The sequence below is a fragment of the Meriones unguiculatus genome, chromosome 18, assembly GCF_030254825.1.
Source record: "Meriones unguiculatus strain TT.TT164.6M chromosome 18, Bangor_MerUng_6.1, whole genome shotgun sequence".
In the NCBI taxonomy this organism is placed as follows: Eukaryota; Metazoa; Chordata; class Mammalia; order Rodentia; family Muridae; genus Meriones; species Meriones unguiculatus.
In genome coordinates this window covers 73,329,128-73,355,076 of record NC_083365.1, presented here as the reverse complement: position 1 = coordinate 73,355,076, position 25,949 = coordinate 73,329,128, and the positions used below count along the sequence as shown (strand labels likewise).

General features: G+C 49.8%; 1 protein-coding gene across 3 annotated transcripts in view; it reads right to left on the bottom strand.

Moving 5' to 3' along the window:
* Positions 1–24,758, bottom strand: part of Mgat5 (alpha-1,6-mannosylglycoprotein 6-beta-N-acetylglucosaminyltransferase) — a 278,229-nt gene extending 253,471 nt beyond the window's left edge. For all 3 annotated transcript variants that reach the window (XM_060371867.1, XM_021641418.2, XM_060371868.1), the window contains exon 1: positions 24,320–24,758. The gene's annotated coding sequence lies outside the window, so the exon portion shown is untranslated. The remainder of the gene's footprint in view (positions 1–24,319) is intronic.
* Positions 24,759–25,949: the final 1,191 nt, after the last annotated feature.

The window sequence follows — 25,949 nt, the reverse complement described above, 5'->3', positions numbered from 1 at the left end:
CATGCATGTATATAGGACATGGAAGTAAAGGCAAAACTAAAATAATAACAACAAAATAATTAAATAAAAAAACAGTAAAACTCTCAAAGGTATCATCTCCCCTAGTCCTATGATGTGGATGACCTTCAGCAATCTGTGACTTGGCCTCTCTGTAACTCTCTCCCACTAGTAAGAGGGATCAGAACAGCCATTTACCTCAGAGCACTTTCATGAAGAACAAGTAAATATCCTAGGTTCCTAACATGCTCATGAATGCCAGGCATGGTGTAAGGGCTCAAAACTGTTATCACATGGCCAGGATTATATCCCACAAAACCCTTGGCCCCGCTTGCTCAGGCAGCCCCAGACCTCCCCGGACACTGGCCATCCCCACAGCATTTCTTTCCAACTCAGGCTGTAAGTATAAGAAATTTTCAAAATACCACTGCTTCCTAATAAAACATTTTCAAGGATACCATATGCCCCTCAAGCTCTAATTGCAATCTAATACTGGAAGGCAACTTGGAACACAGGTGCTAATGGGAGCACTCCTAGGATGACTTGAGAGTACCCCAAATTAAGAATCATTCTCCCTCTACATTCTCCCGTCCTATCATAGGCCCCTATAGTCTCTCCTCAAAACAACTACCACGTACTCCCTCAAACCTTATTCCTGCCCTCCTCCTTTGGAACCCTACGGCCAGAACATCTATCAGAAATCCAAATCTATGGGCTTAGTGGAGTGTGATTACCTAGCTCGAACAGGGCTAGATCTCATCACCAAATAAATCAGGCATGGTGATAGACTCCTGCCATCCAGCCCTTGAAAGGTGGAAGGAGAAGTTCAGGGTCATCGACAGCTGCTCAGAGACTACATAGCAAGTGAGTTAAAGGCCATCTGGGCTATGTAAGAACCAGTTGATGCTCGTTTTGTCTTATTTTTACTGGTTCTGGGGACTAAACCTAGAGCCTTGCACTGAGACATAACACCTAGCCCAAGTCCTAGTTTAAAGTAATAAAGTTAAGTAAGATGGAACCTGGGGAGTAACACTGGAGACTGTCCTCTGGCCTCCACATGTACTTCACCTGTGTGTGTGTGCGCGCGCAGCATACTGCAGCCTCGGACAGTTTAACAATCCAGCAATTAAAACAGAAAGAAATTGTGACCACCACCTAACCTCCCACACTGCGTAGGATTGAAGTTCTGGGTCCCCTACTTGCTCCTTAGCAACTCTGGGACAAATACTCTCGCCCAAGTTTTCTCATCTATAAAACTATAACTGCAGCACCTCCTTTCCACTTTCAGTTGATCCTGATTGGCAGCTGGCAGTCAACAGTCAATGTTAAAGGTTGAAGGCTATCTCACCTTCCTGCCACCAGGGTCAGGAGACAGTGTATGATGGGCCCCACCCTGGCTGTGGGTCAGATGCCCAGGCCTGCCACAAAAGCCCCTCCGTAAACATCTGGAGATTCCCCCCAGGCTGTGCCTTACTTGGCATCCAAGACCTTCAAAGCAAGAAGTCATACTGGTATCATGTGGCCCAATACTCCCTCTGTGGCAGAAGAGGCTGAGGCTCACGGGGCCACAGTGGCAGGGAGCACAGCAACCCCTGGATCACCTGATGTCTCACTTAAGTCTTAAGGCAGCCCTGGGTTACCCATGGCAACAAGGATAGTCTGTAGCTTCCGGTGTCCCCTGTTCACAGCTGCTAACCAGCACGGCCCTTTTATTTCTACTTCCACCCCCACTCTCTCTTTATTCTGTCGAATGATTGCTGCCTCCCATATTTCCAGAGAAAACTTGGCCCTTCACAGAGAGGACCAGAGCTGGCTGTGCTCTACCCAGAAGCAGCCTCACCGAGCAGGAGCGATCCTGCATCCCCACACAGCCCACTCAGGGTCCTTCACAGGACACGACTTCCCTATGACCAGAGGTTGTATTCTGCGGACTTTGGGATTCAGTCTTTTGTGTCCTAAGAGTGCTAAGGTGCTAAAGGTGAGTCCCCTGTGAATCTGGGTGTGGAAGGCCAAGCCATAGCCCTCAATTAAAGTCAAAGGCCAAAGGTCCAACCAGCTCCACAATCGTCCGTGTACATTTCCCAGCAGGGGCATTTTAGTTTCCTTCCTGCCTCTAGCACTCCAAGTTCAACTACAGATGTCAACCTAGTGGGAAGTTCTAATAGACATTCTTCTTAAACCCCTGCTTCCATGTACCAACTGACTTAGAACATGGCACTGGGGAAGAACTCCCCCATTGGGTGCCATGGGATGCTGTTTTTTGTTTTTAATTTTCAGTCTTACTTTTTAAGTTACAGGGGCACATTCTCACTCAAACCAGCCTCTGACGTCTATTCACCAGCCCTGGTGCTGGGAGGACAATTTAGTGGGTAAAACACCTGCCACACAAGCATGAGGACCTGACTTTGGGTCCCCAGCACTGACATGAAGCCTGGTGCTGCGGTGTGAGTCTTTTATCCCAGATCTTGTGATAAAATGGAAGGCAGAGGACAGGAGAACCACTGGAAGCTCATGGGACAGCCATCCTGGACTACAGAGTGGCAAATGAGAGCATCCCAAGCAAAGTGGAAGGAGAGAACTGATACCCCATGCTGTTATCTGACTTTCAGGACGTACCTGCCTTCACAGACACGAACGCATACAAGATATAGAAAAAGATCAGCACTTTAATCCCAGCACTCCACAGGCAGAAATAGGCCTGGTCTACACATAGAGTTCCAGGATAGGGCTACACAGAGAAACCCTGTCTCAAACAAACAAACAAAAAAAAGAATAAAAATTAAAATCACCACTCTTTAGTTAACCTATTGCTGACTTTTTTTTTTTTTTTTTTTTTTTTGCTTTCTCAACTCAGTCGCTGGGTTTGTAGAGTTCCTGATAGATGTGCAGCTTCTCAATGAAAGGACCTTAGATACCTTGCCTGAAACCATAATGGGGAGATTGAGGAGACAGTTCAGTCAGGAAATTTCTTGCCATGCAAGTACAACACCTACCTGGATCCTCAAAAAAAAAAAAAAAAAAAGAAGATCGCCAAATGTGGTGGCACACGCCTTTAATTTTAGCACTTAGGAGGCAGAGGCAGGCAGATCTCTGTTAGTTTGAGGCCAGCCTTGTCTACAAAGCAAGTCCAGGACAGCCAAGGCTACACAGAGAAACTCTATCTTAAAAAAATAAAAAAAGAGGAAGAAGAGGAGGAGGAGGAAGAAAAGGTGAAGGAAGAAGAAGAGGAGGAGAAGGAAGAGGAAGAAGAATAGGAGGAGGAAGAAGCCACAACTGAGGGCACAGGCTTGCGATGGGAGGACTGGGGAGGTGGAGACAGGAGGGTCCCTGGGGCTCAGTGGGCAAAGTAGCTCCAGGTTCAGTAAGCAAGCTTGTCTGACAAGTGCAAACTGGCTGGTGTCTAAGGCATAGCAACTAAGGTTGGCCTCTGTACCCAATGGGTGCACACACGTGCACAATACCCATACCCACATACACGAATAAATGTGCACACACACACACAATCAGGGGCAATGGGACTTGTAAGCACAGTGACTCTGTCAATCAATAGCTGAGCAAGAGTCCTCCTACTCAACAGCAAAGACAATGTTACTTACACTTTCTAAATACACACATATTCTCTTTATGTCTTAAATAAGTGGTAAAAATAATAATAATGAAAATGTGACCACTCCTTCCAGAAGGGTGGGAGGAGCTTATACTCAATGAGAATTTCATTGGTAACTAAATCCACGGGACGTGTGACTATTCAATTCCAATCTTTGGCATTATAGTTTTTGAAATAATGAAAAACTGGAGTTGGGGTTGTTGGGGTGGGCTGGTAGAGTGTGCGCTTCGCATGCACAGAGTCCTAGGTTCAGTCGTCAGCACTGCATAAGCTAGGCAGATTGTAAGGGAGGTAGAAGCAGGAGGATCCGAGAGTCAAGGTCGTCCTTGGTTACAGCCACTTCAAGGCCAGCCTGAAGGGCATGAGACCAGAGGGAACCGGGAGTAGGAAGATGGCACAACTTAATAACCTGAATGTCGATACACGTGGCCAACCCCAAGAGCTGTTCTCGAACATCCCTCTGCACACCGCAGTCCCCCACACACGGAAAAACTTCTAAGGAGAAAAACTGCTATTGCTACAACCATTAAATCTGGCTGCTTAGTTATCAGTGAAGATCCTTCCTTACCAAGCTCTAAGTATCAACTAAGAAGCTAAGAGGAAAAGATGCTCACGGCACAGCAATGACAGATGTCTAAAAGGACGGCGAAGAACACTGAGGTGAATTCATCCGCAGCAAAGTCACTTCCTACTAAGAGAAGTTTCTAGAAGAGCTCAGGAAGACCTACCGTGGCAAAGTCAGGACAAAGAAAAGTTTCTAGTTGACACACTCCTAGAAATGCACTTACATTTCTAACCCATTTGAAACCCAGCAGCTCAGGGGCTGGACTGGGTCAGTGCCTGGGCAGCAACCAGAAGGAAACAAACATTTATCTAGAGCACTGCGTGGACCTCCCCCAAGCCCTCAGTCGTGGGATATGGCCTTCCCCCCTCAGCCTGTGGTAAAAGGAAAATTCTATTTTCCACTATCATTTGTGAAACATAGGAACATGTCTTGGGCATTGACTTATTTTTAATTCTTTGACAGTTTTATACATGTATGTAATTTATTTTTAGCTCCTTAAAAGGGCTGTGTGTGTGTGCACTCCAATGAAAATATGAATGCATGAGTGTATGTGTGTTGCTAGTTACACTGAGTTTGAGACAAAGGAAGTGGAAAGCAGGGGTTGACCTGTGGGGAGAACTTTGGTTTCTTTAAATACCCAGTTATGTTATATGACTTTATTTTTGTTTTAATCCCAGGTGTGGGATATGGGGCTGCTTCAGACTGTCCACAGCAGCTGACTAGCATTTGCCTCGCGCGCTGGCAGGGCTGAGGTGTGCCTGCTGCAGATAGCTTCATTCTGGGAACTCTTGAGAGGGTGTAGACGGAAGAGCCCGGAGCGGGCCTGTGGCGGCCGCTGCTCCTCCTCTTGCTGTCCCTGTTGCTGCTGCTTAGTCCTTCTGCTACGTTTACTACTGCTGGACTGCTGGACTGCTGGACATCCTGACAAAGAGTGGACCTACCCCAAGGAACTAGGGTGAATACGGGTTGGAAGAGGGGTAGAGGTGTAAGAGCCCAGTAAAAGAGATAACACCTGTGTATAGGGATTTTTTTCCCACACAGAGTCTTGTTAATTCTCCACTGGAAAATCAGAAGCACACAGTCACAATTCTGTTTAGGAGTCGGGAGGGAAGCCTGAATGTGTTAATTTTTATTTCATCGTGTATCTTGAGCAAGTTGTTAGAGCCTGGCGGGTGAAACATTCTGGCAAACTTCCTCCTCTGCGACAGAACCATCAGCACGGGTTCAGTTCTGTCCCTTCAACACATCAAGAAAGCAAACCAGCAAGTGATGCTGTGCTCATACCCACTACACACCCTCGCCTGATAGCTGTGAGTAGGGTTGAGAGGGCTAAGTCCCAGTGGCAGGAAAATGTGCTGGCCAGTGTCCACATCCTCACCCTTCTCTGTGGTTTCTACAGCAGGCCCTCTGATGGACTTAGAGGTAGACAGACCCCTTAGCAGAGTTTTCTTTGTTCTTTTTCTTGCTGTCTTTGGTAGAGTCTCAATGCCCTTGAACTCTCTATGTAGCCGAGGAAGACACAGAACTAATCTTACCGGCTCCACCTCTCAAATGCTGAGATTATAGGTGTGCACAGGTTCTAATGCGCCTTAACTGTTGGCATGACAGTACCTAAAATCACCTGAGAAGGGAGTCTCAAAGGAGGGATTGCCAAGATCCAATTGATCTGTGGGCCTGCCTGTGGGGGACCATGATTGTTACCTGCCAAGAAGGCCCAGCTCACTGTGGATGCCCCATTCCTGAGGCAGGTATCACTCCGCTACAGGGGAAAGCTGGCAAGCGGTGCTCCTCCGTGGCTTCAGCTTCGTGCCCGAATCAATGCCCTGACGTCTCTCAATGATGAGTGTGTCTTTAAGATAGAGAGCCTTTCTTCCCCTAAGCTGCATTTGGTCATTGTGCTCGTCACTGCAACAGAAGGAAACTAGAACAGCAGGCACTGCCCAGCTTACCCAGTGCCGGGGACCAAACCCAGAGCTTTGCACATGCTAGGCAAGTGCTCTGACAGCTAAGCGACACCCCCAAACAAACAAACAGGCCAACCTAGAGGGTTCGGAGTAAATCCATTACACTTAGTTACTAAACTATTTTGTACCTTTTTTTTCTCTTCAGTATTTGGGATCAAATCCAGAGCCTCACACATGCCAGGGAAGCACTCTACCAACTGAGCTGTATTCCCCAGCTAAAATATGCTTTTAATTGTGACAAAGACGTACACATGCTGTTTATTAACACATTAAGTCACACTGTCTAGCAGCAGGTCCAACAGGACTATCAGCTCAGAGTAAAGATGAGTCTTGATATGCCAAGATAGCGGCTTGCTTATGGAGAGTATCTCTCCACGGCTGCTGAAGTTACAAACAGCACTTACACTAGTGCAAGCTGCAGGCCAGCGAGCAGAGGCTGAGGAATCAGGGCTGGGGCCATAGCTCAGTTGGCAAAATGCTTGCCCAGCAAGCACAGTCGCCCTGGGGTTCTGCCCCAGAGCCTGTCCGCCGAACATGGCAGTGCATGCTGTTACCCTGGCATTGCTGTGGTGGAGGAAGAGGATCATAGGGAGGAGGCTAGCCCGGGCCCGGGCTCCAAGAGACCCTGTCTCAAAAAGCAAAAGCAGAAGTGAAGGAATTGCTAAATTCTGGTCTGAGGTTTGTGAGCACAAAGGAAAATAACATTTTCCCATGCGGTCTTCCCAAGGCCTTGAAGAATGATCAGCAGTGGTTCAAGTTCCACTCATGTGATAACCTGACTCCTGGATCTGCTTTGCCTTGCCACCCTCCCGAGGCTCCGTGTGCCAGAAGCTTGGTTCCTGGTACAGTGGTAGGGAGGCAAAGAATCTAGGTCCTAAGGTCTAGCCGAAGAGAGAAGAGTCACGGAGGCTCTACCTTCAGGGTCCTTCTACCTTCTGTGTCTAAGGAGCAGGTCCGGTCTCCTGGGACTGGGTTATTTCCCACAGAATGGATTAGTATGAATTTGGCTTTCTTATCTCAGCTTTTGTTTTGTTTTTGATAAGGGTTTATATAGCCCAGGTTAGCCATGAACTTAGTATGAGGCCATAACAATGCTCAAGGGAGGGACTGGACTAGCTCTGCAGGGAAAGGCAGCAGCTGCATAAGCTTAACAAACACAGCTCCGTTCTCGAGGCCCTCGTGAAGAGCCAGGTGTGCTGGTCCTTGATCCCAGCACTCCTGGCAGGAGCTAGGCGTACACAAGAGAATCACCCAGGAGCCTTCGCTCTAGCTATCCTGGAGTCAGCATTGTGGCCGAAACAGAGAGGACCTGCCTTAGAAGTGGGACTGTGACACTCTCTGACCTCTACACACATACACGCGCACACACACACACACACACACACACACACACACACACACAATTTAAGAAATAAAATATTCAGGCCAACTTCCTCTAATGTCAGAGTCCAACTGCCCTGCTCCCTCACTGTTCACGCTGTAGAGCAAGCTCACGTACGTTGACTCCAAGCTCACTAATAAACAGACAGGCCAGGGCTATGCTTCACCTGCCATTTCAGATTCTAAAGTGCTATCTTGGCCAGACCACTCTGAAGTCCTTTCTGCCTCAGCTCCTACTCACCCATCCCATGGGCCATAAATAAAAAATCATCTCAGAAAATATAGGCACTGAAGGAATGAGGCCTTTAGGGTCCAATTAGGTCTGAACTGGGGTTGATATTTCCTCCCCTCCAAAAAAAAAAAAATTTAACTGCAAACATTCTTGATTAATGTCTCTAGATGGTGTATGCTCTGCAGCAACCACGCTCATTCAGAAGTATGCCAACATAGTTGTCAGAGAGGTGCTCTTAAGAGAAGCCAGGATCACAATCTCTCTAACTCTTCCCCTAATGGACTCCATTATATCACACACACACACACACACACACACACATATACATATATCTTGGCTGGAACTTCATGAATAAACAACTGGCACCTGAAGAGAATTTGTGTCCTTTTGAATTTCAACTGTTTCCACTAGAAAGCCTCATTTAAAATAAAAGGGGAGGCTTACCGTAGTTACATAATGAACCGCTTTTGGAGACGTTTGAGAGTTCCCTAGCAAGCCTGACAGACACAGAAGGAAGCAGACAAAGCTAACTGCTGGGGCTAAGCATGGTGAAGTGAGGCAGCCTGAAGAAGGATGGATACTCATATCTGCCCAATTTGGACACTGTTCTTGGCTTTGGTACTGAGAGCACCCAAGGCCTCTAAAGCAATGCATGTCCCAAGAACTGTGGGTTGCGGAATCATCTCTGTGAGAGCCATTTTTTCTTTAACGGCCTAAAGCAAACACTTTGGGCCTGGCAGACCAGTTCAGCTCCATCAGGCTCCTGACCTCCTCCACTGCCGTGTAAAAGCAGACAACAAAAGAACAAACAGAAGAGGCCATTGCGCAGTCAACATTACTAACACCACACACACACAAATCAAACCTATATTAACAGCAACAAAACCTTATTAGCAAAATGGATAGCATATGAACAAATGAGAAGCCACGTGCCAATAAAATTTTAACAAAATGGGCAGCGCATGAACCAATGGGCTTGGCCATTTTCCAGTAAAACACCAGCAAAATGAGCAGCACATCTCAACAAATGTCTGCCGCCATTTTCCAATAAAACTATGAGTGGGGCTGGAGCGAAGGCTCAGCGGCTAAGAAGGTACACTGCGCTCTTCCGCGGGATCTGGATTTACATCAGGTTGGCTAACGACTGCCTACAACTCCAGTTCCAGGGACCCAACACCCTCCTCTGGCCTTGAGGGCACCTGCATGCACGTGGTGCTCGTCAGACATGCAGGCACACACAGAAATAGAAATAAATAACTGTTAACAAAGTGGGCAGCTGGTCAGAGCAGGCTACTCCCTGACTAGCTTTTGTTTTAAGGCAATAAAACTGAACATAATACAAAGTGTGAAAGCTGATCGCAGGTGGGAAAGGCCAGCATCCTTCGTAAAACCCGTACTCGCTGGCCCTGATGTGATCCAGAGGCTTTCTTACTGTAGATTTACGTGAAAGGCTCGGAAATACTTACAACAGACACATGCAAAAGAAACCTTGCCTGAACAGAATAGGAGAGAACTGACTCCCTCAAAATCCTCCGACCTCCACACATACCCTGTGGCACTCTCAAATACACACACAGAATACACATGGGTGTACACACAGCATACACATGGATGCCCCCCCCACACAAATAAATACATTAAAAAAGAAACAAAAGGCTGGAGAGACAGCTCAGCAGAGGAGCCACACAGGGCAGTTCATGAACACCTGTGACCCAGCTCCAGGGATCCCTCACCCCCTTCCGGACATCTCGGGCACAAACCAGCACATGGAGACACCATTAAGAGCAGAAATAAATTCTTAAAAATTGATATAAAATATTTAAAAGGGAAAGGACATATATGGTGGGATTTCGTGCACCTCAAGTCAATCAGAATAAAATATAAATTAGTTACAAGTCATACACAATGATCTTCCACAGGTCACAAAACCCAGTCCCTCTGCCATTTACCTATCTACTGTGATCTGGCCATCAATTGCTACAGACGCAACCTCCCTGGAACTCACTGTCCAATCTCCCCAGAACTCAGTGAATAGAACCTCAGAGTATTTGCATGTATAGCCTGGCAGGGAGGCTCTGATAAGCCAGGCCAGGCTGAACTGATCTAAGTAATACTCAGGCGATGGAGAGTACTGAAAAGGTCAGAAGAAAGGCTGGCTGGTCTAGGAAGAATCAGGAGGCATATCCTGGTCCACCCCTAGCCTGGGCCTACCCTGGGTATGTTTCTCACAGTTACACCGGGGCTCTGAGACAGAAAACTGAGTTACAAACAAACCAAACAGAAATACACAGGTGCTGTTAAAAAGTTGCTTATACAAGGATTCAATAGCATCCTGCTGACCACAGCAAGCCCCAGGGCAAACACACTACAAAGAATGGAAGCTACAAAGGAGGCCATTAACTTGGAGCCATTAGTGTAATCCAATTACTACAGGCAATATTTATTATCTACCGCATCTGAAGTTTTTTCATGGCGACTTCTCATATTATTTTTGCATGACCACTTGTATGAAAGAAAAGCCATGTGATTAAGAACGCAGGCTTTTTGTACCCTGGCTCTGTACTTGTGACTAGGTGACTGAGTTTGTGCCCAGGCTCTGTACTTGTGGCTAGGTGACCGCAGACACATTATCTTCAGAAGCCCTGTTTTCTCACAGTAATGACAGCGCTCTCAACCATTACGTAACGGGGAACATGTGCAAGTTTTTTCTTGGCTCTGTCTCTGGCCTTAGCAGAACTCAGATCTTATTTAGACAGTGAAGTGTGTTGGGAAAGAGTGGTGTGCATCTGTTTCAAAAGACAGAGAAAGGCTAGTGAGTGGCTCGGCCGGCAAAGGCGCTGATGACCTGAGTTCTATCCCCTAGACTATTTATTTAAGAACACAGAGGGTGGTGTACTTCTAGATTCCCAGCATTCCTAGGTAAAGCTGGGAGGCCAAATCTCTAAAGGAACAGACTCTCTAGGACACTCAGAGGCCATCTAGCCTGGAATCCACGATAGGGCAGAAACATCGGGAGAGCTCTTGCTCAGCAAGGTGGAAGGAGAGAACAGACTCTCAAAAGTTGTCCTCTGACCTCCATTTGCATACCATGGTACACACCCATGATCCCATACATCATACACACATACACAATAAATTACATATATATACATATATTACATACAGTAAATATATGATGTTTGCACATACATACACACACACAAACAAGGAAACAAATAAGTTTCTCATGGTGGCAAAATGAAAAAGTTGTTTTCCAAAGAGTTTTGAGGACCCTCGTTAGTAAAAAAAAAAAAAAAGGGGGGGGTGGGGCTGGGGATGTCCAGTTTCTCAGCCCTGGACCCTGTGATATACTACCTCACAGGGTGAGGCAGTTGTGAAAACATTAGGCTCTCAGTGAGGATGACTGTGTATTATGCTGCGGTCTGAAGCCGGCGGCCTGAGAAGCAGAGGACCGCTTCTTGCTCTGGAGGTCACGGCACGAGCCTCTGCATGCTGACAGCCGCCGGAAGCTGCGAGTGGTGAGGGTGTGGATTCTGTCCTAAACCTCCAGAAGAAACGGGGACCTTGATCTTGACAGTGAGACCTCTGTTTGGGGATTAAAGGAGAGTATTGCTTCAAACTACAAGGTTTGTTGTTGTTACAGTAGCAACAGGAGAGATGACAGTGACCTTGTACCACTTCCACTTAAAGGCTGACAATGAAAGAACAGAAAAGTCTCTCTTCGAGTTACTGGACTGGACAGACTTTCTAGAACTTGGCGCATAGTAACCAGCCATGGACCTGACTTCGCTTCCCAAGAGAACCCACTCTTTAAGATAGGTAAGGCATCGCGATGCACAGCTGGGATCCCAGTGCAGGGCGGTAGACAGGAAGATCCCTGGGGCTGGGTGGGCAGCCGGGTGAGCGCCACAGTCGTGAGAGACTGTGTGTCTAAACCAAAGTGAAGCGAGATACAGGAAGACAGCTGACTTCCATGCTCCTGACACACATAACACGCACGTAAACACACATAAAAAGATGGAAAACTCTGTAGGACTCTGGTTGAAGCAGAAGTTGAAACAAGGCAGTATGGGTGAAATAGCAACTCACTCATTTAGCTGACAGCCACTCCACCCCTGATTTCTGCTCTTTATCCGTAGCATTTTTACTGTTTTCAAATAATATGACAATACGGTGATGACCTCATATGGTGTGCGGACAGACAGACAGACACATACACACAAGCGCACAGTATCCATCTGCTGCTTTTCATGAGCATAGGAATTACATTCGACATAAAATGTCTATGAATTTCCCAGCTGGGCGCTGGGGAGATGCTTCAGCTGGTACAGCAGTTGCTCTGCAAGCATGGGTACTCAAGTCTGATCCCCAGCATCCAGGTAAAAGTCCAAGCACTGCGGAAAGTGGAGACGGGAGGATTCCGTGGGCTGCCTAGCCTATTTACAGGTTGCATATCAGTGAGAGACCATCTTAAAAGAAACAATCACAAGACCATGGCTCCACATCCAAGGCTGACCTCTGACCTCCAACACATGAACATGTTCCACACACACACACACACACAAACACACACACACACACACACACACAAACTCAGACTGACGTGGAACTCCAAACTCTAAAAATTCACAAGGACAGAATAAACCTCAAAATAACATACACACTTACGCATGTTCCTACTCACTGATTAAAAAAGCTGCCGTGGGCATACAGAACCCAGCCAGGCACACGCACTAGGGCCACCAAAGAAATACAGGGCAAGCTGACTGAGGCGTCACCTGACAGATCAGAAAGGGCCCCAGGACACAGCTGGCCGCCTGAGGACAGCTAGGCAGCTGCTGAAACCTCATCTTCAGGAGTGAGGTACACAAACCAGCCACTGGCTTGTCTTGTGACTCCAGCGTGCCACTGAGCCCAGGACAGGGCTCCACTGTTCGATAAGAGCTCCCCATTCTCTCAGACTCTTGGAGCTGAAAAATCCAGTAAAGTCAAGTATGATGGCAAACACCTGTAATTTCATCATTTGGAAGGAAGAGGCAGAGCGACTGCCACATGTTCCAGGCCGGCCTGCTTTTCACAGTGAATTCCAGGCCAGCTAGGGCTACAGCGCTGAGACCGCAGAGAAACAAAGCGGGGGCCAGGGGTGTGGCTTACTCAGCAGAGTGCTTGGCTAGCCCACACCAAGCCTGGGTTCGAAACCCAGACTGCGTAAATCAGGCACGGTGGTACAAGCCTGTAATTCCAGCACCTGAGAGGTAGAGGGGGTCAGAGTCAAAGCTGGGCTACACAGCTCAAGGACAGAGTGGGCTGCTGGGACCCTTTCTCAAGACAAACAACAACAACAAGATGACACAAACAAAGCCAAGTGCAGTGGTGCACACCTGTAATCCCAGTACTCTGGAGACAGAGAAAGGATCTCTGTGAGTTCGAGGCCAGCCCGGTCTACAAAGTGAGTCCAGGACAACCAAGGCTACAGAGATAGCCTATCTTAAAAAACAAACCAACGAACGAAGCTAGGGTCCTAGTTAGCTTCAGCTGTCAACGTGACGCAGCCCAGAGTCTCCTGACAAAGGAGTCTCAACTGAGGGATGATCGGCTTGGCCTGGAGCCATGCGTGCTTCCGGAAGGACGTGAGGGGTCCAGCCACTGTGTGGAGCCCGAGGCAGGCGAACCTGGGCTGAATAGAGACAGAGGGCCGGGTGACACGAAGGCTCCTCATGGTTCTGCCTCCAGGTTCTTCACTGCCTCCCTCCACGGCGGACTGTGATCTGGAAGCGTAAGCCAGATAAAGCCTTTCCTCCCAGGGTTGCTCTTGGTCAGATTATTTCATCACCGCGCCAGAAAAGCAAAGCAGAACATCCAGGAAAAATGTCTGGCCTCGCAGCAGTTCTTAAACATTAGAATTGCAAAACTAGAGAAGAAAGATGACGGTAGTTAGCCAAGAGAAATACATTTATATGAACAAAATAATGCAAAGCCACGTGTGCTGCCCACTGAACAGTTTCGCCTTCAAATCGGGCAAGGAGCAGGCACTCAAAGCACAGACGGTGAAGGGGAAAGGGTGTGGAGAGCCTGGAACTTCAACAAATGAAGACAGCCCAGGTGGAAGGAGGTACCACACTGCCCAAAAAGGCATGCACAGGCCTGTGACACCTCCTCAAGCACAAGGAAACCCACCCACAGGAAGCTCTCCCTACCCCCACCAAATGCTGCCCATCTTAGCTCCAGGCAAGGGAACTAGGGAAAGAGCCCAAGAGGAAGAGGCAGTGACTGCTGTGGGAGAATGGGGACCCCAGTTTAAATCCCCAGCACTCATGCTAAAAGCAGTGCATGGCTTTGCTCCCTGTAACCCAGGACTGAGGGATGGGACAGGAAGCCCAATGGCCAAGAGGTCACTGACCACCTGTCTAGCTAGCCAAGAAGACAAGATTTCAGTGAAAGGATCCTACATCAAAGCAATGGAAGAGGAAAGCAATAAAAGAAGACATCTCAAGTCCTGTGATGGCTTCCATAGGCACCACACACATCACACACACACAAATTACTGGGAGAACACAGCAAAGAAAAACACTATATAAGCCGCTGAAGAAAAACGGAAAGATTTTGATGAGTAGGAAAACCCACATCTTCCCTCAACAAGACACAGGAGAAAGAAACTGGTCATTTAGAAAACTCATCTCCTTAGCATGAACACAACTAAATTAAGAAAAAGACAGAAAGAGAGAGAGAGAGAGAGAGAAAAGAGAGAAAGCAAGGAAGGAGGGAGGGAAGGAGGGAGGGAGGGAGGAAGAAAGGAAGAAAGAAAGAAAGAAAGAAAGAAAGAAAGAAACGAAGGAACGAATGAAGGAAGAAAAGAAAAGATAGATCAGAGCTGAAAATAACAGATATATATATATTTTAGAGAAGGGAAAAAAGTGGAGCGATGTGATACTATGGCATCCATTAAACACAGCAGGGTTCTGGGAGAAGCAGAGAGGAAGGCCAGGAAACAGAATGTGGTTTGGCTCCTGGAGGAGTCCATGCTGTCCCACACCGCTAGGCTGCTCTGCCACAGCACCACAGACTTCTGGGAGCCAGCTCAGCTTCTCTGCTCTGGATAGCAACATCGCACGCAAAGAACAGCTCCACTAGAGGAAAGCAGACTTCTAGAAACTCTCTCTCTCTCTCTCTCTCTCTCTCCCGTGTGTGTGTGTTTAGTGTCCATCTGTGCATCTGCAAATATTCATGGGGGTGGGAGGCCAGAGGATAATCTCTGCTATCCTTCCTCAGGCACCATCCACCCTTTTGTCTTTTGAGACAGACAGGCCTCTCATTGACTTGGAATTTGCCAAGAAGGGCTAGAATGGTTGACCAGTGGGTCCCAGGTATGCTGTCTCAACCACCCCAGAAATTCTAAGCACACTCCACTATGCTGGGCTTTTCTGTTGCTTCGCATGTTTGTTTCGGTGGCTCGGGAATCAGTCTCAGTTCGAGGTGCTTGTACGGTCAGTGCTTAACAGCTGAACCACCACCCCAGCTCCTAGCACCTACTGTCTACACAGCCAAGGTGAACATCCCAACAGGTGGTGACGACAACATCCTGGTTCTTAAGTCAGCTCTGCAACGTCCACATTATAAAAGAGGCCTGTGCACAGGGAAAACCAGCTTGAGTGTTCCCTCAACAATTTCTATTCAGTGAGAGGATTTTACTGGGTTTCTCTCTTACCTACGCCACCTTTGCAGAGAGAATCGGACAATCTTAGGACTGGCCAGCCTTTGGAGCTCACTTACTCCCTCTCACATCCTAATGTAATAGCCAAGGTCCAAGCTGGGCTTGGCAGTGCGCACCTAAAATCCCAGCAGCTGAGAGGCTGAGATAGGTCTCCGGGTCAAGAACAGTGTGATCGCCACTGCAGGCCTGACTTCAAGACAAACGGAAACAACTGAAGCCCAGCCAGGTGCACGGTGACACCAGCTACTCCCCAGGCTGACAAAGGCAGATCACTGGAGCCCAAGAGTTCAAAGCCAGCCCAGGCATTAAAGTGAGAGTCCCCCACCCCCTCTCAAACCAAGAAAGGCTGAAGCTCAAAGTGATCACGTGGGTTGACTTACACACTTCACATGCATTTGTTTTTGCATCAGAGAATGTACATGTGTGTGTGTTCGTGTGTATGTATGTGAGCAAAGAGGTCATAGGTTGACACAGGGTGTCTTCCTCAATCTCTGATGCCCTTATTGTTTGAAACAAGGTCTCTCACAGGACCTGAGCTCACTCATTTAGCCAGACTCCAAGACCCAAGTATCTTTTTATGTTCACTCCCCAAGACCTGGGATTATGAGGACGTGCTACCATGTTCAGCTCTTTATATGCATGCGAGGGATTCAAATTCACGTCCTCATGCTTACGTAGCCAGCACTTTACTGACTGAGCCATCTCCCCCACCCCACCTCTGTTATTACAACTACAACTACATATCTAAAATTTATGTTTAATTTTTTGTGTGTATATGTATGCGTGTACCAACAACATGTAGAGGTCAGAGGACAACTATGGGAGTGTCTTCCCATCCGGGCCCCAGAGCCGGAACTCAGGTGGCCAGGCTCAGCAGCCTGAACTTCACACCCTCCTAGCCTCCTGGGACCACTGATGGATAAACACATTTGGAATAAGGAGCAGATGAGCCCTGAGGTGCCTGTAGGGAACAGACAGCTGAGATGTCAGGGGTCAGAGGAGGGGAATGCAGGACCTCAGTGATCTGGGAATGGCTTTATAAACAACCTTTACTGAACCGTATCGAACTGTACCCCTGACACCTCTGCCAAGTCACCCTGTGCTCCCAAAAAACAGAAATCACCTAAGAGGCAACAGGAGCCCAGAGGCATACAGAGTTCATTAGAACCCACAGCCAGACTGTCTTGGGGGTTTTGTTTGTTTGTTTGTTTGTGGCTGCTCATCTGTTTGTTTTTGAGACATGGTCTCAAGCAGTCCAGGTTGGCCTCTAACTGGCTGTGTAGCTGAGGATGCCTTTGACCTTCTGATCCTCCTGCCTCTACCTCTAGAGTGCTGAGGTTACAGTCTCGAGCTGCTGTGCCTGGTTCACCCAGCACTGTGGACCTAGCCCCAGGCCTCTGTGCAGGCTAGGCCATCACTCCACCAACGGGGAGAGATCCCCAGCCCCCAGACTGTATCCTGGAGATGTCAACTAAGGGAACAGCCAACCTGAAGGTGGGGGAACGCAGGGGCAAGACGTATGGCTTACATGCTCCCGGTGGGAATGGGAGGAGACTCGGCCACCTGCTCCCCACCCACAGTGGGCTCCAAGAAGGCCCAGACACCAAGAGGCCAGTACATTCTCCTCCTCAAGCCTCTCTGTAATAAGAGCGGGCACACTTCTGTTACCAGTTTGTTGTCCACCGTTCCCTCCTGACTAAGACTCAGCACCCAGCCTCAGGTTCGGCCTTGCCCTTGACACCCCGCAGGGAGACCTCAATAAATCCTTCAGCTTGATAACAACGGCTACAAAGAAAAGGGACCTAGAGGGGTCTTCCTTACAGTCCCTTCCAGTCCAAGTGCCTAAGACTCCTCGGGGGATGCATTATGAAGGGCCCAACTCAGGACAGCCTCATCACCAGCTCCCATGGCCTCTGGACCTCTTATTCTGGCAGATGGTATGCTCTTACAATATTATAATCTCCTGTGGCTAGGCACAGGAATAACACTAGTGTCTGCCTCTGGTTACAAGAGGAGTTAGATGGCACTGACCAAATGAAGCAGGTGCGACAGTGACAATTCACAGCCATGACTCCCAGCTTTACTTTTCCTGAAACATGGTCTCACATAGCTCAGGCTGTCCTTAGCCATACTGTGTAGATGAGATTCTCGCATCTCCAACTTCTGAGCTCTGAGATCGCAGGTGTACAAACCACAGCCAGTTTATGAGTGCTAGGACTGAACCCCAGGCTTCCTGCACGGAAGGCAAGCGCCAAGCCCCAGCCAAGCCCCAGCCCAGCCCCAGCCCCAGCCCAGCCCAGCCCCAGCCTTAGCCAATGAGCCCTATTATCGTTCACATTCATTCCTGACGTTTTCCACAAAGACACGCAACCTCTGTGACCAAACCGGTCCTCTTCTTCCACCAGGGTCCCAGGGATTGCACTCAAGTCTTTGGGTTATTGGCAGACACCTTGACTGCCTGAGCCATCTAGTCATACCCTACAAAAGGTATTTTCTCCCAGCAGAGCAGAGCCTGCATGCTCTATGTGTGCACAACTAGGAACTCAGAGGGGCACATGTGCACATGCTCATTCAAGGGCATCTCACACACACACACACACACACACACACACACACACACACCAGAGGAGACAAATAAGGCTCTTCTTTTTCTGCAGTGCCGAGAATTAGATTCAGGGCCACATACATGCCAGGCAGATGCTCTGCCAGAAGGCATGTCCAATCTTTTGACATCAAAACACGATGCTGTCATCTACAAAGTCAGGCAACTGAATTAAAAAAAAAAAAAAAACTCACAATATTTCAAGTAACTCAATGTTTTGTGTTGGGCCACATTCTTAGCTATTAGAAGCCATAGGCCAAAGGTTCAACATACCTGATACCAGTGAGAGATGATGATGATGATGATGATGATGATGATGATGATGATGTGTGTGTGTGTGTTTGGGCACACAAGTATTTTTGCTGTTTTGAGACAGAAGCTGCCAATATAGCCCTAGCTGGTGTCAAACTATGTAGACCAGGATGGCCTTGAACTTACAATAATCCTTCTGCTTTTGACTACATAATGCTGGGATTACAAGCATTGACCGCACTGGTATTTAGGCGTAAACTCAGTTCCTGAGCTCACGGACAGCAAGGCGGAAGAAGACTCTTCAGCAGTCCGCTATGTAACCACTGCAGCAGACAGCGACCTCCAGGGGGCGGTGGTACAGTCCTGGCACTGAAAACAACAGGCAGTGCCAGTTCACAAGGGCAACTACACCCATCAAACCCAGGCATTACGAGGCAAGGGAGATGGCTCAATCCCTAAGCATTCATCACAAAAGCATGAGGAGTTGGATTTGAATCTTTGGCAACTACATAAAAAGCCAGGCACAGCAACACACATCTGTAATCCCAGTGCTAGCAAGAGAGAAGCCGAGGATCCCTGGGGCTTGCTGGCCAGCCAGTGTAGCTGATCGGTAAGAGATCCTGTCAAAAAAATAAATAAATAAAAAGGAAGAAAGAGAGAGAGAGAGAGCGTGCAAGAAAGGAAGGAAGAAAGAGAGAGACAGGGAGAGAGAAAGAGAGGGAAGGAAGGAAGGAAGGAAGGAAGGAAGGAAGGAAGGAAGGAAAAAGTCACAGAGCAACTGAAGAAGACACCTGACATGGACTTCTGACCTCTACATTTGCTCATGTTCCAGTACAAACATGCACACACAAACAAAAGATGAAATCGCTTATTACCCTTACTGCCCTCACCTGCCTAGATTTTTGGGATTACAGAATACTAAAAGGAAGGCCTTGCTAGAAGTTTGTGAGTTAGACAAGACAGCTGTGGGGTTCTGAAGAGATAAAACAATTCCTTTGAATTTGTGTGTGCCTCCCCGGCACACACAGCCTTCCCAGGACCAAGTCAGGAAAGGAGAAATTTAACTGTGAAAGTGACAAAAAGAAAAAGAAAACAGCTCAAATGGCCAAACAGCACAAGTCCTCACTCTCCTAGCTGACTACGTGGTCATAATACCAAGGCTCCTGGGACCTTGTCTTGGCAGCTTTCCAAGAAATACTGGTCTGCACCAGCACACTTCGAGGTCGGCTGCATTACCTGTGAGGAGGTCATTTGGAGGAAGAGCATCTTCATCCCCAGCATCAGTTCTGCACAGCTCACGGTCGATGCTGGCGAAATGCTAGGACTGGAGAGATGACTCAGTCAAGTGCCTATGGCACAAGGGTAAGAACATGAGTTCAGATCCCCAGCACCTACTTGAAAGACCAGGCCCAGTGGCACACACAACAGGCGTGTAACTTACAGGTAAGGTAGCTCCCTTAAATCACAAGTGAATCAGCTTAGCTCAACCAGTAAGCTCTAGGTTCAGTAAGAGCTTCTGTCTCTGAGGAAGACACCTGACGGACAACATCAACCCCCGGCTTCTACAAGGACACACACATACAGAGAGAGAGAGAGATGGAGAGTGAGAGAGGAGAGAGGGGAGAGAGAGAACACAGGATGTTAAACAGTAGAGAGAATGCCAAGCAGTGGTGGTGCACGCCTTTAATCCCAGCACTCAGGGAGGCAGAGGCAGACGGATCTCTGTGCATTTGAGGCCAGCCTGGTCTACAAGAGGGAGTTCCAGGATAGCCAAGGCTACACAGAGAAACCTTGTCTCAAAAACAAAACAACAACAAAAACAACAGTGTAGGGATATGACCTAGACTAGGCAATTTATAACTCTAATGCAGTGCAAACCATGCCTATAATTCCATTACTTGGGAGATGGAGGCAGGAAAATCAGAAGCTCAGCTGAGCTTCAGGCCAGCCTGGGCTACATGAGACCCTGGAGGAGGGCAAAAATCAAAACTATGCAAAACTTCAAAGAATGGGCAGCTCTCTATTCAATTCAATAGAAAATTTAAACTACAGCAATCTCTTCTGGCTATTAAGAGTGACTGTACTTCAAAGCAGTCATTAACTTTAAAGGCAGTAGTCTGGTAAAACCTGCACTGGCAAGTTCCAAACATTTCCTTCCCACTCAAACTCCTGAGCTGTCACCCATAAGGCTAACTCCACTCCCGCTATAAAATTGGTCCTTCCCTCTTCTAATATCTGGATTCTGAAATTCATACACTTCTCCCATCAAAGCTGCTCATTGCTCTGTTCACCAGGAATCCCCTCCCCTTCTGCAGTCACTGCAGCAGCCCCCGAGACAACACCAGCAGCACCAGCTTTCTGAGCCATCACAAAAATCACTGACCAGGGCTATCCCTCTGACGACCAGCCAGGCACCACCACCCAGAACAAACTGGAAGAAGTAAGCCAGACGCAGGTCTCTGTGAGTCTCTCAGGCGGCCTGTGAGGATGACGGGTTGCGACAGAGGGTACCAGGCCCCCAACACTGGTCCTTTCTGGTGACTGCCCCTGTGACTTTACTGTCATTTCTGAATCACCACCTATCCTCCCCCCAAATGTGACCTGAGACATAAAGCATTTCCCATGCAAGCACCTGCATTTGGCGTCCAGGACACAGGTTAAAGAGAGTGTGCACCTGTAATCGCAGCGCCAGGGAGAAAGCGCTGGGCAGATCCTGTGGCGGGCGTGCTGGCTGGCCAGCCTAGATGACTTGGTGAGTTCCAGGCTGGTAAGAGATCCATGAAAGCGGGTGGTACCTCAGATTGTCTTCAGACCTCTACATAAACCTCTGTGCCTGTGTGTGTGTCTCAGACACACACACACACACACACACACACGGCATAATGACAGCAGGAAACGGTGACTAGCTGCTCTCCTGGGACAAGCCCCTCAGCTGTGACAGCAGGACTGGCATTTCCACGCTTAGGAGGCAAGCTGAGCTGGTAGATTCTTCTGAAACTGAGGAAACTGCCTGGGAAGGGAGGAGATCTGAATCGCTGTCATCTCTCGGGGTCCCTTCCAGCTTCTCCCCAAGAACACTGCGGATGCACATCCATATGCACGTTCCTTAGAAAAATGTGTTCAGATGTGTGAATGTGTAATGAGCACAGTGTTCACACTTCCACACACAGAGCACTGGAAACGCGCATGCTGCTCGGGAGGAGATCCAAAGGCCCAGAGAGCGTGGCGGGGACAGCCACTGGAGTTCACAGAGGCGGGACCAAGCTCCGGCCACCTCACTGTCCTTAAAGCCGGCTGGTTCGGGAACTGGGAAGATGGCTCCCATGGGGCCCTGAGTTTGACCTCTGGAACACACATTTTTAAGAAGCCATGCAGGTACAGGTTCAGTGGATAACACGCCTGCAGCACAAGAATGAAGACCCGAGTTTGGTCTCCATCACCCACACACAGCAGGACACCACGTGTGTCTATAACCCTAGCACTCTTGTGGGAAGATGACAGACAGACAGGAGATTCAGAGCTCAGCTAGGTCTCCACTGGCCCAGAAAACAAGAGCCTGTTGCAGACAAGGTTGAAGGCGCAGACTGATGCTTGAGGCTGCATATACACACACACACACACACACACACACACAGAGATTTTAAATTACAAAAAAAAAAAAAAGGCAGTGACAGAGAGTTATAATCTCAGTGCTGTGGAGGAGGAGAAAGATGGGTCCCGTGACAGACCCCCGTCAAAAAAAGAAACACACACACACAGACACACACGGTGGACAAATCCTGAGCAAAGGAATGACAGCTGAGGTTGGTCTCTGGGCTCCAGCCCCCACATGCAAGGACACACACACACACACACACACACACACACGGCGGCCAAGATAGCTCTGTAGAGTCCTTCATCGCACTGACTGTAGTCTCAAATGGTCTCTGGGCTCCAGCCCCCACATGCAAGGACACACACACACACACACACACTAACACACACACACACACACACACACACACACACACACACGGCGGCCATTCAGATAGCTCTGTAGACTCCTTCATCGCACTGACTGTAGTCTCAAATGTCCCAAACTAGTAAAGCAGGCTGGAAGGAGATGGACACCAGAAGGAAATTACTCAAGCCTTTTGCCCAGACGTTCACCTGGGCCACAGACAGTTACTGGGGACTGAGACTTCCTCCTTTTCTCTGTCCCTAAAAAGGGTACCTAGGTCAATCTGGGCACATTCTGCCCTCTTCCCCGTTTCCAGGGCCCTGCATCAAGTAAGTTTATCACATGGACATTAAGTTGATAGCAAAAGAAAAACTAAAATGTCCTCTGGGGGGCGGGGGGGAAGCTTTGTTCTGATCCTAACAGAATCAGATTAAGCCTGCCCATCTCAGCTTTGAGCAATAACGACAACATGAGTTAGAGGAACTTAGGGAGGGTGGGAAAATTCATAAAAGACAGGTACGAGATGGTTTGACTTTCTTGGCCGAGACAAGAGAGCTCCCGTTCCAGGGACAAAGGGTCTCCCACAAGTCCAGGGTAGAGACCCCTCCAGTCTTAAGAACGAGGCTGCGCTGGGTCAGGTAAGGAACCTGCTTTCCACTCAGAACTCAGTGGATTCTAATTTGATCTGACCTTACATCCAAACGTGGTGACAGATGTGGCTCTGCCATCCCGCCGGAAACCCCACACAAACCTTGGTTTGCTCTTCCCAACTTCACAGCCCCAGAGGCACCGAGGACCACATTCAAACACCAAGCCAAGGCCTGACAATTAGGCCAGGAATTACTGAGCTCTAGGGCCAAACAGAAGGCATCCTCTGGGTCTTACACTTGCACACACACACACACACACACACACACACACAAGCAGCTCAGGGAGCTCCAAAAGCCACTGGGGAAAAAAAAAATCAAGCGCCACCCCTTCCCTCTTCCCCGCGGTGGCTTTGTGTGTGACATCGGCAGAGAGCGCGCGAACGCCGCCGGCTCACACACCCCCTTCCACCCAACCTGCTCCCGCAGAGTCAACGCGCGCGACTGAGCGCCTGGCGGGGCCCTGAGAGCGGGTCCACCCGGCAGACCAACGCGCCACCAGGCCTCGGGTCCTCCGACCGCGGGAGGCCAGGGGATGACATCCCACGCCCCCGTCTCCAGAGGCCTCAGTGGCTCTGGAAAGCAGAACCCCGGTGCCTGCCACAGGCCCGCGAACGGGAAAGGGCGGGCGAGAAGGGCACAGAGGCCCCCACTCGCATACCCCCTACCCCCAATTTAGCGAACTGCGGCCCCAAAGGGGACCGAGGAGGCTGGCCTGGCGACTCGGCAGGAAGTTCCCAGGACCGCACTGAGCATGCTCTAGGGGAGTGTGTACGCGGGTGTCGGCCCATGCATCCCGCAGCCTCTGCCATCCCCCAGCCGCGGGTGCACGCCGGCTGGATCGCGGTCGGGCTGGCGGTCCCCACGGCTGTCTGGGGTCCGAAGGGTCTTCCTGGGCGCTCAGCCCGGAGCTTCGGACCGTCTTATCCCTGCTCCCCAGGGGCCCGGGCCCCACTCCTTTCTCCCTACCAACTGGCTCCAGGCACATCCCACTCCGAGCTCCCGGACCCCCAGGACCCCAGCCCGGCCCACGCGGGCAGCCTGGTTTCTGGCTTCACCGCGGTCTCGGCGTTCAAATGCCAATCTCAGCTTCTCGCCTGCAGCCCACGCCACCCGAGCCCCCTCCGGACAGTTCCCTGGGAGCCTAAGAGCCCCAGAGGCTAGAAAGGGTCTTCGGGGTCCCGTGAGCGGGGACGGCCCCGAGCAGGTGGTGGACCCTCCACGCGCGTCCCTCAGTTGTACTCTCGGGTTCCCTCCCCCGTCCCAGATCAGACACGGCCGGAACACCCACGCAGCCCCGGCGTCAGCGCTGGGCCGGCAGGGGCTGCTCCAGCCCCCTGGAGTCCCCCGCGAGCCCCGGCGCGTGCATCTCCTGGGGGGGGGGGCTCGGAATCGATCGCCCGACCCTGCGGTGGCTCGTACCTGCGATCAGGGAAGCGGCACCATCGGCGGCAGTCGGGCTCCCTCTCCGGCTCCCGTGCTCCGGGGAACGGGGGTCCCGGGATCAGCCGGGAGCGGGGTCACAGCGCCCCCAGAGCCCGAGGCGCGGCTACCTGGCTGCGGGGAGCCGGGGGCCGCCGCCGCCGCCGCGGGAGCCGCAGGGCTGCCGGGCGAGCGGGCCTCGGCAGGGACGGTCGGAAAACTACCAGCCCTGGAGCGGCCGTGCGCAGCGCGTCCACCGTCCGCCCCTAGACGCAAGCAGGGACGTTCTCCCTGGGTCCGCACGATCGGGGCCGCGGAGGTGGGAGATCGGCTGCAGGTCTCCACCACCCTTCCCGACTCGCTCTCCCCAACTTCACCAGGCTCCCGGGCTCGCGCCGCGCTCCCCGGCAAAGAGATTCCGGGCCAGGGACGTTCTGCAAATTCCCCGCCCACCCCGGCGGAGCGCTCAGCCAATTCCGAACGCCCCAGCGTCCCGGGGACCGTCTGCAAACTCCAGGCCCCGTTCAAGAAGACTGAGACCTGCTCTGTTACGCAGCCCAAGGAGAAACGGGCGCCGAGCTACGCTGGGGGAGTTGGGGTCATAAATAATACCGTAGCAAGGTCAGGGCAGGGGACGGTTACTGTTACAGGCCGCGCATCCTCCAGAGTGATGGGCACTGGACTTCCCAGTGGAGAGGAGATGGCGGACTCAACTATTTAGGGGTCCTGGCAACTTTAACAAACGCCCTGAGCTCCATTTTAGACTTTGTAAAATCGATTGGCAGAAGCAGAGGGGATTTATGTCCCTTGTCTTTTTCTATTTTTTTTTTTTTAATCTGAGGAGCTTTGTATTTATTTATTTTGTGATTTGTTTCTTTGTTTGTTTGTTTGTTTGTTTTTGAGGAGTGGGCGGTCTTACCTAGCCCAGACCGGCTTCAAACTTGCTTTCTAGCCAGGGATAACCTCGAACTCTAGATCCTCTTGCCTCCACGTGAGTCTAGGGATTGTAAGCATCAGCCACCACAGCCTTGGCGTTTGTGACCCTGGCAAGCCATTCCACCCGCTCCGCTCAGCTGCTCTATTGGTAAGAGTAAGGACGGCTGCTCCCTGACGTTGTTCTGAGGACAGGATGAGACGTTTGTAAAGGGCTTGGCGGTGCCTGGTACACAGTAGGAGCACAGTTTTCCTCACGTGCTTCTTTTCTCTGCCCTGTCTGCATTTTATGAGCATCCTGGACAGCTTAACGCGGTGCTGTTGTAAATTCAAAAAGAAATAAAACACATCCCTTGCCCTGAGGGCACCACAATGAAACACTGACTAGCATGAAATATTAAATCAGCCCACCCTCCAGGGAGCTGGCGGTGCATTCACATCATAGAGCATTATAGATCCTGGTTAAGTGTTATCTGGAATGGAAGGAGCAAGCGTGGACTGGCGGATTACAGGGTGTGTAAACGACAGGAAGTCCTACTGCCGTGAGCCAGCACTATGTCCAATTACAGTGTTAGGGTTTATCCTGCAGGATTTCAACCCTGCTCCACAGCCTTGCTGGAGTCTTCATTCTTGGGCTAAATTCACCCTAACTTGCCTTCCAGCCCCGCCCCCAGCAGAATCGATTAAAACCCCGTGA